The sequence below is a fragment of the Notolepis coatsorum genome, assembly GCF_963971535.1.
Source record: "Notolepis coatsorum genome assembly, chromosome: 17".
Lineage (NCBI taxonomy): Eukaryota > Metazoa > Chordata > Actinopteri > Aulopiformes > Paralepididae > Notolepis > Notolepis coatsorum.
The window spans coordinates 17542387-17556501 of NC_140181.1; the positions used below are offsets into that span (position 1 = coordinate 17542387).

At 43.5% G+C, this 14115-nt stretch overlaps 1 protein-coding gene across 2 annotated transcripts in view; it reads left to right on the forward strand.

The window, feature by feature from the left end:
• The first annotated feature begins 2184 nt into the window (after positions 1-2184).
• Positions 2185-14115, forward strand: part of sdcbp2 (syndecan binding protein (syntenin) 2) — a 56626-nt gene continuing 44695 nt past the window's right edge. For both annotated transcript variants that reach the window (XM_084334160.1, XM_084334161.1), the window contains exon 1: positions 2185-2367. The gene's annotated coding sequence lies outside the window, so the exon portion shown is untranslated. The remainder of the gene's footprint in view (positions 2368-14115) is intronic.

A 14115-nucleotide genomic window follows, 5' to 3' on the forward strand; every position in this document is an offset into this window, starting at 1 on the left:
TGGGTGAACTCTAAACCCTCTAAAATATTGAAATCAAATCGAGTTTTATTCTCACATACACAATCATACACCTCTTGAAGCAGGATGCTTGCATGCTGTGGAATGAAATATTAGAGATGAGAAGAGATACAAGATGTGTGTTGTTGTAGAGTGCATGAGCAACTCCATAACTCTCTATCTCCCTGTTTTGTTTTCTAGTATAAATTACCACTATAATGACGTGTGTGCGTGTGTCCAGTCTGAGGTTTGTGAGCAGCAGTCGTGACAGCAAGGCCCGAATCTAGCACTACCAACAACAGGAGTGGAAGACTGGACCTCTACCTGGACATATTATAGGCCTATAATAATAAAAAATTTGTGGAATGCAATTGCTTGCCTTGTATTTTTTTCTACTGTTGACCAAACTTCTTTCTTGGCTTAATTGAGTAGTTTCTGGCATGATTGATATTTAGATTAGATTAGATTCAACTGTATTGTCATTTGCACAGACTACAAGTACTGAAACAGCGAAAGACATTTAATCCAGTTTAGCATTGAACCAGAAGTGCAAAAGAAGCGGTGCAGTGCAGTGTAATTTTACTTGCATAATATTATTATGTATGATATATAAATAGAATAAACGGTAAAGGTAGGTATATGAATGTGCTAAGATATACAGTATGAACATTATTAACAGAATGAACAGTATGAAAAAAGTAGTATGAATACGCTAAGATATATACAGTGTGAACAGCGTTTAAGTTAGTCATGGATGTATTATAAGAGCTTTTATAATACATCAATGGTTACAGTATGAAATGTAAATGCTAAGAAATGCAGAGTAAACAGCTTGAGGTATGATATTCACTGCATTTCCATATTCACTTTGTGCATGTATGAATGTCTTATAGATAGCATTAAGATGTGTGTATTTATGACCATAGAAGCACAAGACAAATATGAATGCATACATAAATGTTACAGTATGTAACGTTAGCCTATGCATTCATATTTTTTGTAACTTATCCTAGGTTATGGGACAGTCCACAGACAACAGAAAAACTGACTAATGCTGTCTATCTGCCACTCCCCTGAAATGCTATTATATATATTGAATATAAAGTGTTGTCAACATATAACTGTAATGTGGGCTGATTAATACAATTATGCTTGAGTGTTTAACAACTGCCGTGATATGGCTAATGTAAAAGAATAGTCATCAGTAGCTATAGTAACGTTTGAAATTGCCGTCATCGCCTAGTGATATAAAGTAATATAATGTAAATATTAAAGTAGCAGTAAATGATATAACGCAACAGTGATCAATGCACATTGTCTTAATAAGTACCAAAAATTGCTGTAACAGTAGTAGTTATGCCGCTCTGTCCCGCTGAAATCAAGTCGACGTTCAAAAACACTCTCAGAAAACACCTACGGGAGACTGCAATTCGAAACTGGCCCCTGTAAATGTCCTAACACAACCCCCCCCCCCCCCCCCAATGTACAGTAAATTACCAAGTATGGTCTTGTCAATATTCCAATGTACAGTTTTGCTTGTTCAGTTGTACAGTGTCCCCCACCCACCCCTCCTACCCAACCTCCCCCCCCCCCCCACCCACCCAACCACCTCCAATGTACAGTTTTTACGTCAATGTATATACTCTCTTTTCTGGACTCTTTTCGTATCACAAACAGTACTGTATTTGCAAATCTGGTATGTCATAAATGTATAGATGTAGCAGTACTGTCTATCTGTATGTCATGTATGTCATATATGTTATGATGAATTGAAAATGGGGGACCCTGATGTAAACAAGACGAAAGTCTTTCTCTGGTCTGCATCCCCTTAACAATTGTATGTATTGAGCATTTGAGCTGTACTGTACTGTACCCATTCTGCAATATGTTAATACAATGTTCAATCAATCAATCAGACAGAGCTCAGTGCAAAAACAAAGTGGAACTAAGGGAGCTACGTGAACCACGTGATCGCCTGGCGGCGAGATCAAAGCGTGTCGCAACTCTCATTATACGGCTCTGGCTGAGACACAGTGACAAACAATGGGAAATCTATAAATTCACTGTGACTTTGTAATTTTGGTTCAACATGAGCAATGTGCATCATGTGATCACTGACTGGGGGGGGGGGGTTATTGTGGGAGGAGCTTGGCTTGGTACGTCATGTTGATTGACAGGCTGGATTTCTCGACCAGGAAGCAGCGGTGGTTCACTGACTCGGACTCCGCCAGAGTTCCCCTTCTTCGCATCAGTGACGTCAGTCCAGTTGAAGACGAGGTGCGAAATACAAGAATTAAACAAGTGTGTTCTGTTGGACATTTCTGTGGGGACTATTAAACGTTGTTTGCGGATTCAACCAAGGCATTCAAGGTGAGACTGTAGCAATATTCCTTCTAGATAACGTTCTCTTAGCTAACGAGCTAACGCTCTGCGGCTAACGGTTGCTAGCTTCTTTTCCTGAGGTGTTGTCTGTGTGTCTCTGAGGTTTGGAACAAAGACGAGAGTAGCAGCTAGTTATTAGTTAACGTTTCATCTACCACTCATTGAAGAGTGTGATCACATGTTCACGTTTCACTGGAAGTATTGTTACCAACGTTAGATAACTAGTAGATGACATGTGTAAGTTAGTCACAAGCTGACTGGGTTGTATACAAATAAAAACAGATGGCAGCCACCCACAACAACACAGAGGAACAGATCACAAACGGACAATACTTCGAACCTGCCAACATCAATGAAATAACCAACGCCAATGGACTGAACATTTTTCACATTAACATTAACAGCTTAAAAAACAAATTGGATGAAATCAAACAAATATTCATAAATGGTAAGGCAAACATACTGTGCTTCTCAGAAACTAAGCTCGACGATTCTGTAAAAGATCCAGAGATAGAGATTGAGAACTACTCAATAATCAGGAATGATAGGAACAAACATGGAGGTGGTGTCTGTATGTACATACACAAGGACACCAAATTCATCAACAGAAATGACCTGAATCATAAATCAATTGAAACTGTATGGGTGGAAATCCTATTCGAAAGGGCGAAATCCCTACTGGTTGGCACAGTCTACAGGCCGCCAGATCATAGTGGCTTTTATGATACAATGGATGGGTGTTTAGCTGGAGTTGAGGATGTAGACAAAATTCTTATTGGAGACTGGAACACGGATATGCAACGAAAAGATGCACCCGTCTTCAAGGCCTTCAGTAGGTTTTGTGATCTGCATGGCCTCAGCCAGCTAATCACCCAACCCACACGTGTATGTGAATCAACTCAGACTACCATTGACCTCATTCTGACCTCCGACAAGTCCAAGATCTCAAATAAAGGGGTTATAGCATGTGGGTTAAGTGATCATTATATGATATTCTGTACCCGAAAAAAACTAAAACAAAAGGCTGGCTGCCACAAAACAGTCACATCTAGAGACCTCAAAACCTACTCTAGCGAGGCCTTCAACCTTGAACTGGAGAGTCTGGACTGGTCAGATGAACTCAATGGTACACTGGTTGACGAAACATGGCTTGGTTTCAAAACCAAATTCTCAGCAATACTAAACGACATGGCCCCCCTAAGAACCACCAGGGTAAAAAATCGCGCTGAGCCGTGGATGCACTCCGAAATACTGGCCGCTATGAAAACCAGAGACAAAAAATGCGCTGAGTTTCGTAAAAGTCAGTCAAAGCTTACTAAAAGCACGAGCAGTGAACTCCAAGCCCACGTGACTGAACTCAAACTAGAAAGAAACAGACTAAGAAACGACGTAAACTCCATGATCAAAACTGCAAAAAAGAATTTCATCAATGACAAAACTGAGGAAAACAAAAACAAACCACGTGAACTTTGGAAATTACTCAATAATCAACTAGGATGCAGTAAAAAACTTAAAACCAGATTCTCAAACATAAACATAAAAACGGACAACACGCTCATCACAGACAAGCTGGATGTAGCCAATTACTTAAACATTTTCTTCACAAACATAGCCACAACACTGGTAAACAAACTACCCTCCCACTCAGGGCTTTATGGGGTAGAACACATAGTAGCTTACTACAAAAACCTAGGGGTCCGCAAGGACGACTTCAAGCTGGAAATGGTAACAACAGATGAGGTACTCAATAAACTGAGCGCCCTCCAACCTAACAAGGCCACTGGCCATGACAACATCCCCTCCAAATTCCTCAGAGACTCAGCAGCCGCCATCACACCAATCATCACACACATAATAAACCTCTCCATAAAACAGGGACACGTCCCCAAGGACTTCAAAATTGCGAGGGTGACCCCTCTGCACAAAAAGGGCAGCAAATTAGACCCAGGCAACTACCGCCCTGTTTCTATTCTCACCTCCATCTCGAAAGTCATGGAAAAAATAGTCTACGAACAGGTCGAAAAGTACCTAGCGGAAAAAAATCTAATCTACGAATTCCAATCTGGCTTCAGAACATCCCACTCCACTGACACATGCCTTCTCTATTTGAATGACCACATCAAACAAGAGGTGGACGCAGGCAAATACTGCGGCATGGTCATGCTGGACCTACAAAAGGCCTTTGACACGGTCAATCACTCCATTCTGATTGACAAGCTAAAAGCAATTGGTTTTGATAGTCTATCAGTGAGCTGGATGCAATCCTACCTTGAGGGGAGGGAACAGATGGTGGAGGTAAACGGTACCCTATCCCCCCCCCTCACAGTGAGCTGTGGTGTTCCACAAGGAAGCATACTAGGACCGCTACTGTTCCTAATTTATGCAAATGACATGTCGTCAGCTTGTGACTGCAACTTGTTCCTGTTTGCGGACGACTCAGCCCTGCTGGTCTCTGACAAGAACAAGTTACAGGTTGAAAAAACCCTCAGCTCGGAACTAGGCAGAATCTGCATATGGCTCGCTGATAACAAACTATCATTACACATGGGCAAAACAGAGTCCATTCTCTTCGGTTCAAATAACAAACTCAGCAAGACCGACGGCTTCTCAGTTACAGTGGGTGACAATATTGTCACAAGGAAAGATGAAATTACCTACCTGGGTTCCATCCTAGAGGCTAATCTCTCCTGTGACAAAATGGCATCCAATGTAATAAAAAAAGTCAACCAACGAACTCGATTCTTGTACCGGATCTCCTCTCTGGTAAACAAGAACACCCTGAAGACTCTGGCAGGAGCACTCATTCAGGGGTACTACGACTATGCTTGCACCTCATGGTACCAAAGCACCTCAAAGGCGCTAAAAACAAAATTACAAACATCTCAAAACAAACTGGTCAGACTACTGCTTGACCTTACTCCTAGAACCCACCTCACCCCTGCCCACTTTGACAACCTAGGATGGCTTAGAGTAGACGACAGAGTACAACAACTTGCAATGGGCCTGGTCTACAAGATACACTACACGACCAAGGTACCCATGTACATGTCAAAATACTTCCCAAAGGTCAGTGAATACCACGATCACAACACCAGAGGGAGCTCCACAAATCATGTTAAACCCAGATTCGGCTCAAATAAGGGACTAAACACGTTTCGCAATTATGCCACATCAATGTGGAACGCCCTACCCAAAGCTGTAAAGGAATGTGGATCACTACCCACTTTCAAAACCTCTCTCAAGGGACACCTACGGGAGACTGCAATTCAACACTGGCCCCTGTAAATATCCTAACCCAACCCCCTCCAATGTACAGTCATTTACCTAGTATGGTTTTGTCAATAGTTCAATGTACAATTGTGTTTGTTTGTACAGTGTCTCCTCCCCCCCCCCCCTCAATGTACAGTGTTACTTGTTTATACAGTGTGCCCCCCGCCCCCCCCCCCCCAACCACCTCCAATGTAAATTACCCAGTATGGTTGTCAATATCCCAATGTACCCAACCCCCCCCACCCAACCTCCTCCAATGTACAGTTTCTACGTCAAATGTATATACTCCCTTTTCTTGACTCCTTCTGTATCACAAACAGTACTGTATTTGCAAATCTGGTATGTCATAAATGTATAGATGTAGCAGTACTGACTATCTGTATGTCATGTATGTCATATATGTCTATATGAATTGAAAATGGGGGACCCTGATGGAAACAAGACAAACGTCTTTCTCAGGTCTGCATCCCCTTAACAATTGTATGTATTGAGCCGTACTGTATTGTACCCATTCTGCAATCTGTTAAATAAAGTTTTCATTCATTCATTCATTCATGGGTACAGTACAGTACGGCTCAATACGCAGGGATGCAGACCAGAGAAAGACTTTCGTCTTGTTTACATCAGGGTCCCCCATTTTCAATTCATCATAACATATATGACATACATGACATCCAGATAGACAGTACTGCTACATCTACTATACATTTATGACATACCAGATTTACAAATACAGTACTGTTTTTGATACAAGAAGAGTCCAGAAAAGAGAGTATAATATACATTTGACGAAGAAACTGTACATTGGAGGTGGTTGGTAGGTAGGAGGTTGGTAGGGGGGGTGGGGGGGTTATGAACAACGTTTATCCTGAACAGCTGAATAGGCTAATAATGTATTGAGCCGTACTGTATCGTACCCATTCTGCAATCTGTTAATAAAGTTATCAATCAATCAATGATGGGGAACTCTCATCTCATTCCGACCAGCCTGAATCACAGCCAGCAGGCTAAGCCTTAAATGATTATCTCTGAGCCAAGCCGTGGCCCCATTGTGTCATATCTTCAGTATGCAATCCAGTTTACAGCCTTTTTGAAGGTTAAAACGAAATACGCCTCTCCATAATGCAGAGAGACTATTTTATTTATTGTGACCCCAGTCTTGTGTGTACAGTGAAAAGATGTAACGGACCAGTTCAAAGTACTTCCCAGATCTCCTGTCCTCCCCTTCCTCTAATTCTGTTCCTTTCTCAGCCATGTCAATAGACCGGAATACGTTGCCCGGGGGACCACATTCTTCTGGCCCCTTTCGTGACTGTGATGCACGCCAACAAGGTTTGGCCGAGTGAATACACAGTCACTTCACTTGCTCCTCAATGGGGAAACCAACCTAGATTTACCATGGAGGACTGGTTCTAACCGAACCGTTCGTTATACAAGTATCACAGATATACATTTCAAAGGTACTCACAGTTGCATGAGGGTTTCGAACAGAGAAACGCTAGGGTTTGAAAGCTCTGCGTTGCTAATAAACATTTTAAATAATTTTTATAAACTGGTCAACACAGCTTTATTTCCTGCATTGGGTGCCTGATGCTCAATGCGCTGTGATCACAGCACAGGCGCACCAGGCAGCCAAATACGGAAATAACGCCGTTTTGAGCAGTGTTGACCAGTTTATATAAATTATTTAAAATGTTTATTAGCAACGCAGAGCTTTCAAACTCTAGCGTTTCTCTGTTCGAAACCCTTGTGCAACTGTGAGTACCTTTTGAAATGTATATCTGTGATACTTGTATAACGAACGGTTCGGTTAGAACCAGTCCTTCATGGTAAATCTAGGTTGGTTTCCCATTGAGGAGCAAGTGAAGTGACTGTGTATTCACTCGGCCAAACCTTGTTGGCGTGCATCACAGTCACGACGGGGGCGAACATTCTTCATGTATCTAACCGATTAGTTCAGGCTTACTGACGTTTCCCCAGTCCCTCCTCCTCCCTGGTTCACTAAAGTGTTGGAGGTACAAAGAGAGCCCCAAGAATGTGAAGCATCCACTGTATCACTCAGTGTTCACACTATTCTAAAGTGATCAGAGTGAATCTCTGGTGTATTTCACAGTGAATCTCTGGTGTATTTCACAGTGAATCTCTGGTGTATTTCACAGTGAATCTCAGGTGTATTTCACAGTGACACTCTGGTGTATTAGAGTGAATCTCTGGTGTATTTCACAGTGACACTATGGTGTATTATAGTGAATCTATGGTGTATTTCAGAGTGAATCTCTGGTGTATTTCAGAGTGAATCTCTGGTGTATTAGAGTGAATCTCTGGTGTATTTCACAGTGACACTCTGGTGTATTAGAGTGAATCTCTGGTGTATTTCACAGTGACACTCTGGTGTATTAGAGTGAATCTCTGGTGTATTTCACAGTGACACTATGGTGTATTATAGTGAATCTATGGTGTATTTCACAGTGACACTATGGTGTATCATAGTGAATCTATGGTGTATTTCAGAGTGAATCTCTGGTGTATTTCAGAGTGAATCTCTGGTGTATTTCAGAGTGAATCTCTGGTGTATTTCACAGTGAAACGGGTACATTTCACAGTGACACTATGGTGTATTTCACAGTGACACTATGGTGTATTTCACAGTGACACTGGTGTATTTCACAGTGAATCTATGGTGTATTTCACAGTGAATCTATGGTGTATTTCACAGTGAATCTCTGGTGTATTTCACAGTGAATCTCTGGTGTATTTCACAGTGAATCTCTGGTGTATTTCACAGTGAATCTCTGGTGTATTTCACAGTGAAACTCTATGGTGTATTTCACAGTGAATCTCTGGTGTATTTCACAGTGAAACTCTGGTGTATTTCACATAATGGCATAATTTTTCTGTTGCCTCATCCACCTGTTATGATGTAGTTGCTCCACCTATACATTTCAAAGAACTACCAAGTGAAGCCACTACTACTTGTACTATGGACTAACTCTAGGATTATTTGGTTATGTCAGTACATGGGCCGTACGCACACACACACACACACAGACACACACACACATCATTTCCCCCTAAGCTTACTCAGTTATTATAACCGTAGCCAGCCTGAATGAGGGAAGGACTTAAAATAACATACACAGTATTAAAAAGGAACTAACATGGGTTTATGCTCCAGCACCACACAATGGTGTGTTTGTTGGGACTGAGTGAGGACAGAGAGCTGAGGCCATCAAGAGTCTTGAACACTGAACTCTCCACACACAAGCACACGAGCACAGCACACACACAACACACATACTGTATACGCTCACACACTAACAGACATTTTAGCATGAACACACACGTCACACACACACAGTATGTTGCACACGCTCACACTCAACGGTCACTTTACACACTTTACAAAAAAAAAAAAAAACTGCAATAGATGGATATAGCAAGATAGCAGTGTGTAGTGGGATAGTGTGTACTGGGATAGTGTGTAGCAGTGTGTTGTGCGGGATAGTGTGTACTGTAGCAGTGTGTAGTGGGATACTGTGTACTGGGATAGTGTGTAGCAGGGTGTAGTGGGATAGTGTGTACTGCAGTGTGTTGTGGGATAGTGTGTACAGGGCTGTACGTAAACTTTTTTTGCACATAGCACTGGTGCTACAGAAGTATAAAACGTGTTATATTTGTAACACTCACAAATGTGCCTATTGTATTTAGTTGCAGTGCCATGTTTGGCTGTCATTTTCATGCTGACAAGTTGACGTCAGTTAACGAAAATATAATTTGAAAAAAATTTATTTAGCTCTTCCAGACATTTAAATGAAAAAACAATCTATTGTTTTTAATACAAATAGACCTCCTGTTCACTCTAAAGTGCCACGTTTTGATATATTGAGCTTTAAACTTCAAGTAAAGTTTTTTGGAAATCACAACTCTTGTACACCTGAATCGAATCGTATCATATCGTTGCAGACTTTGTGATATCGGAAACTATCGTATTGTTGTCCAAAGAATCGATATCGTATCGTATCGTGATGAAACTGGTGATTCCCACCCCTAATGTACACTAAAGTTAAGTTATGTTGGAGTTTTATTGTGTTTGAGTTGTTTCAGGGAAAGAAACCTCCTGTCCTGCTGTAGTTTTAATTTTCACTTTGCAGCTTGATTTTATTGTATTTCAAGAAAAAAGTGTTTTTCAGAGATGGAAGTAACCTGAGAAAAGGTTTTGCATTTTTCTATTGCAGTTTTGCACAATAAATGTTCTTAAAATACCTCTGTACTATGTGAAATGTCCTAGTAATACAAGAGTACAGTAATGGGACCCTCTCGAAAACGAGATACTGTATCTCAATGTGGTTTTCCCAATAAAGAATGTCAATATATAATAGCTGCCATACCAGTGTTTTACCCCTTCAGAAGCATTTATATAGACATTTTAAGATAAATGAATATACCGTGATTATATACCGTTACCGTCTATGCTTCAAATTATACCGTGATATACATTTTAGACCATACCGCCCAGCCCTAGTGTGTAGTAGTGTGTACTGCAGTAGTTTAGGGCTCTTTGCGTGTGTAGTAGTGTGTACTGCAGTAGTTTAGGGCTCTTTGCATGTGTAGTAGTGTGTACTGCAGTAGGTTAGGGCTCTTTGCATGTGTAGTAGTGTGTACTGCAGTAAGTTAGGGCTCTTTGCATGTGTAGTAGTGTGTACTGCAGTAAGTTAGGGCTCTTTGCGTGTGTAGTAGTGTGTACTGCAGTAAGTTAGGGCTCTTTGCATGTGTAGTAGTGTGTACTGCAGTAAGTTAGGGCTCTTTGCATGTGTAGTAGTGTGTACTGCAGTAAGTTAGGGCTCTTTGCATGTGTAGTAGTGTGTACTGCAGTAAGTTAGGGCTCTTTGCATGTGTAGTAGTGTGTACTGCAGTAAGTTAGGGCTCTTTGCATGTGTAGTAGTGTGTACTGCAGTAAGTTAGGGCTCTTTGCGTGTGTAGTAGTGTGTACTGCAGTAGTTTAGGGCTCTTTGCATGTGTAGTAGTGTGTACTGCAGTAGTTTAGGGCTCTTTGCACGTGTAGTAGTGTGTACTGCAGTAAGTTAGGGCTCTTTGCATGTGTGTAGTAGTGTGTACTGCAGTAGTTTAGGGCTCTTTGCATGTGTAGTAGTGTGTACTGCAGTAGGTTAGGGCTCTTTGCATGTGTAGTAGTGTGTACTGCAGTAGTTTAGGGCTCTTTGCATGTGTGTAGTAGTGTGTACTGCAGTAGTTTAGGGCTCTTTGCATGTGTAGTAGTGTGTACTGCAGTAGTTTAGGGCTCTTTACATGTGTAGTAGTGTGTACTGCAGTAGTTTAGGGCTCTTTGCATGTGTAGTAGTGTGTACTGCAGTAGTTTAGGGCTCTTTGCATGTGTAGTAGTGTGTACTGCAGTAGGTTAGGGCTCTTTGCATGTGTAGTAGTGTGTACTGCAGTAGTTTAGGGCTCTTTGCATGTGTAGTAGTGTGTACTGCAGGAGTTTAGGGCTCTTTGCATGTGTAGTAGTGTGTACTGCAGTAGGTTAGGGCTCTTTGCATGTGTAGTAGTGTGTACTGCAGTAGTTTAGGGCTCTTTGCATGTGTAGTAGTGTGTACTGCAGTAGTTTAGGGCTCTTTGCATGTGTAGTAGTGTGTACTGCAGTAGGTTAGGGCTCTTTGCATGTGTAGTAGTGTGTACTGCAGTAGTTTAGGGCTCTTTGCATGTGTGTAGTAGTGTGTACTGCAGTAGTTTAGGGCTCTTTGCATGTGTAGTAGTGTGTACTGCAGTAGGTTAGGGCTCTTTGCATGTGTAGTAGTGTGTACTGCAGTAGTTTAGGGCTCTTTGCATGTGTAGTAGTGTGTACTGCAGTAGTTTAGGGCTCTTTGCACGTGTAGTAGTGTGTACTGCAGTAGGTTAGGGCTCTTTGCATGTGTAGTAGTGTGTACTGCAGTAGTTTAGGGCTCTTTGCATGTGTAGTAGTGTGTACTGCAGTAGTTTAGGGCTCTTTGCACGTGTAGTAGTGTGTACTGCAGTAGGTTAGGGCTCTTTGCATGTGTACGTCTGGAATGTGTTCCGCGACACAGATAATATTAATGTCTACACGGAGACAGTGCTGGACTATGTTTGTACTAGGGTGAAAGAAACAATCCCCACTACCAAAATGAAAGTTTACCCAAATCAAAAACCCTGGGTAGACAAATCCGTCCGTGAAGCTCTGAGAGAGCGCACCAAAGCATACAATGACGGCCTAGTGGCAGGCAACATGAATGACCACAAGGTGGCGCGACACAACGTAAGGAGGACAGTGTCAGAGGCCAAACGGCGCTACAGGGATAAAATTGAACTCCAGTTTGAACAAGCTGACTCTAGAGCTATGTGGCAGGGGCTCAAAACGATGACAGACTACAAAGGCGCCTCCCTCAAACTGAACAGTGACATCTCCTTAGCAAACGACCTCAATACCTTCTATGCGAGGTTTGATGCTGGTAATAACAACACCAGCTCACAAGCCTCGGCAATGGGGGGGGGGGGGGTCGGCTGCTGATGGAGGCGCAGTGTTCAGGGTAACAGAGCATGAGGTGAGGCGGACCTTTAAAAAAGTGAATATCAGGAAGGCAGCAGGTCCGGACGGCATCCCCGGCCGCGTCCTAAAAGTCTGTGCCGACCAACTGGCCCCAGTATTCACTGACATATTTAACCTGTCCTTAGAACAGGCTGTCATCCCCACCTGCCTGAAGAAGTCCACTATTATCCCTGTACCCAAAAAATCCAAGCCTGCTTGCCTCAACGACTACCGCCCTGTAGCTCTCACCTCCATAGCCATGAAGTGCTTTGAGAAGCTAGTAAAGGGCTACATCTGCTCCTCCCTCCCCATCAACATGGACCCCCTGCAATTTGCATACCGCCCCAACAGGTCCACGGAGGACGCCATATCCCATGTGCTGCACACAGCAGCATCACACCTGGACAAGAGGCAGGGGAACTATGTGAGAATGCTATTCATCGACTACAGCTCGGCATTCAATACCATAGTCCCCTCCATACTCATAGCCAAGCTCAGGGACCTGGGCTTGGGCTATGACCTCTGCCAGTGGGTCTTGGACTTCCTGACTGGCAGACCCCAGGTGGTGAGAGCAGGCAACTGCACCTCCTCATCCATCACCCTCAACATAGGGGCCCCCCAGGGCTGTGTTCTGAGTCCCCTCCTCTACTCCCTGTACACACACGACTGTGTGGCTCAGCGGAGTAGCAATACAATCGTCAAATTTGCTGACGACACAGTGGTGGTGGGCCTGATCTCTGCCAACGACGAGAGGGCCTACCTGGAAGAGGTCAAGGTCCTGGCGGGATGGTGCCAGGAAAACAGCCTCTCCCTGAACGTCAGCAAAACAAAGGAGATGATTGTGGACTTCAGGAGGTCGGGGGTCAAGGACTACAGCCCCCTCAGCATCGACGGGGCACCGGTTGAGAGAGTCAACAGCTTCAAGTACCTCGGAGCCTACATATCCGAGGACTTGACATGGACCACACACATTAACAGTGTAATAATAATAATAATAATAATAATTTAGGACCTGCTCCGAGGTCACCATTTGGCACACATGCGAACCATGCATACAATGCGTATCTGCGATTAACCCATCCCGTCGTCCTTCCCCCCCAAGGGCAGCCGGGAGCAGACAGGTGCCACGTGAGCCGCGCCAGGGGACCAATCCAAGTGCTCCTGTCCGTCTTCGTCAAGGACGCCACAGCGTTAGCGATCTTGTTGTTGTGCATGTTTTTCCATTGGGTTTATCTTATCGGGGGGGGAAACCCTTGCGAGCACGGGGAGAACATGCAAACTCCACACAGAAAGGCCTGGGAGATACCCCACCTGGGTAACTGGCATCATGGAAACCTGGTCCCCAAGCGGGATTCGAACCCTGGACCTTCTTGCTGTGAGGCGACAGTGTTAACCACTACACCACCGTGCAGTGAAGAAGGCACGACAACGCCTCTACTTCCTCAGGCGCCTAAGGAAGTTCCAAGTCAGCCAGAAGATCCTTAAGAACTTCTACTCATGTACAATAGAGAGCATCTTGACCGGCAACATCACCTCCTGGTTTGGGAATAGCACTGCAAAAGACCGAAGCAGACTACAAAGAGTGACACGTTCAGCCGAACGCACAATTGGAGGGGGGCTCCCCACCCTCCAGAACATTTACTACAAGCGTTGCAAGGGCAAGGCTAAGAGAATCATTAAAGACTCCAGTCACCCGAACAACTGCCTCTTTGAACTGCTGCGGTCAGGCAAGCGATACCGGAGTCTCAAGGCGAGCACAGAAAGACTCAGAAGTAGCTTCTATCCCCAGGCCATCAGGCTGCTAAACGAACAATGAATGAACACTACACAACAACAACCACCAAACGCACATAGCACACACATCCACACGCACACACTCACTTTAAACAAACACACTGTAGCACCCACTC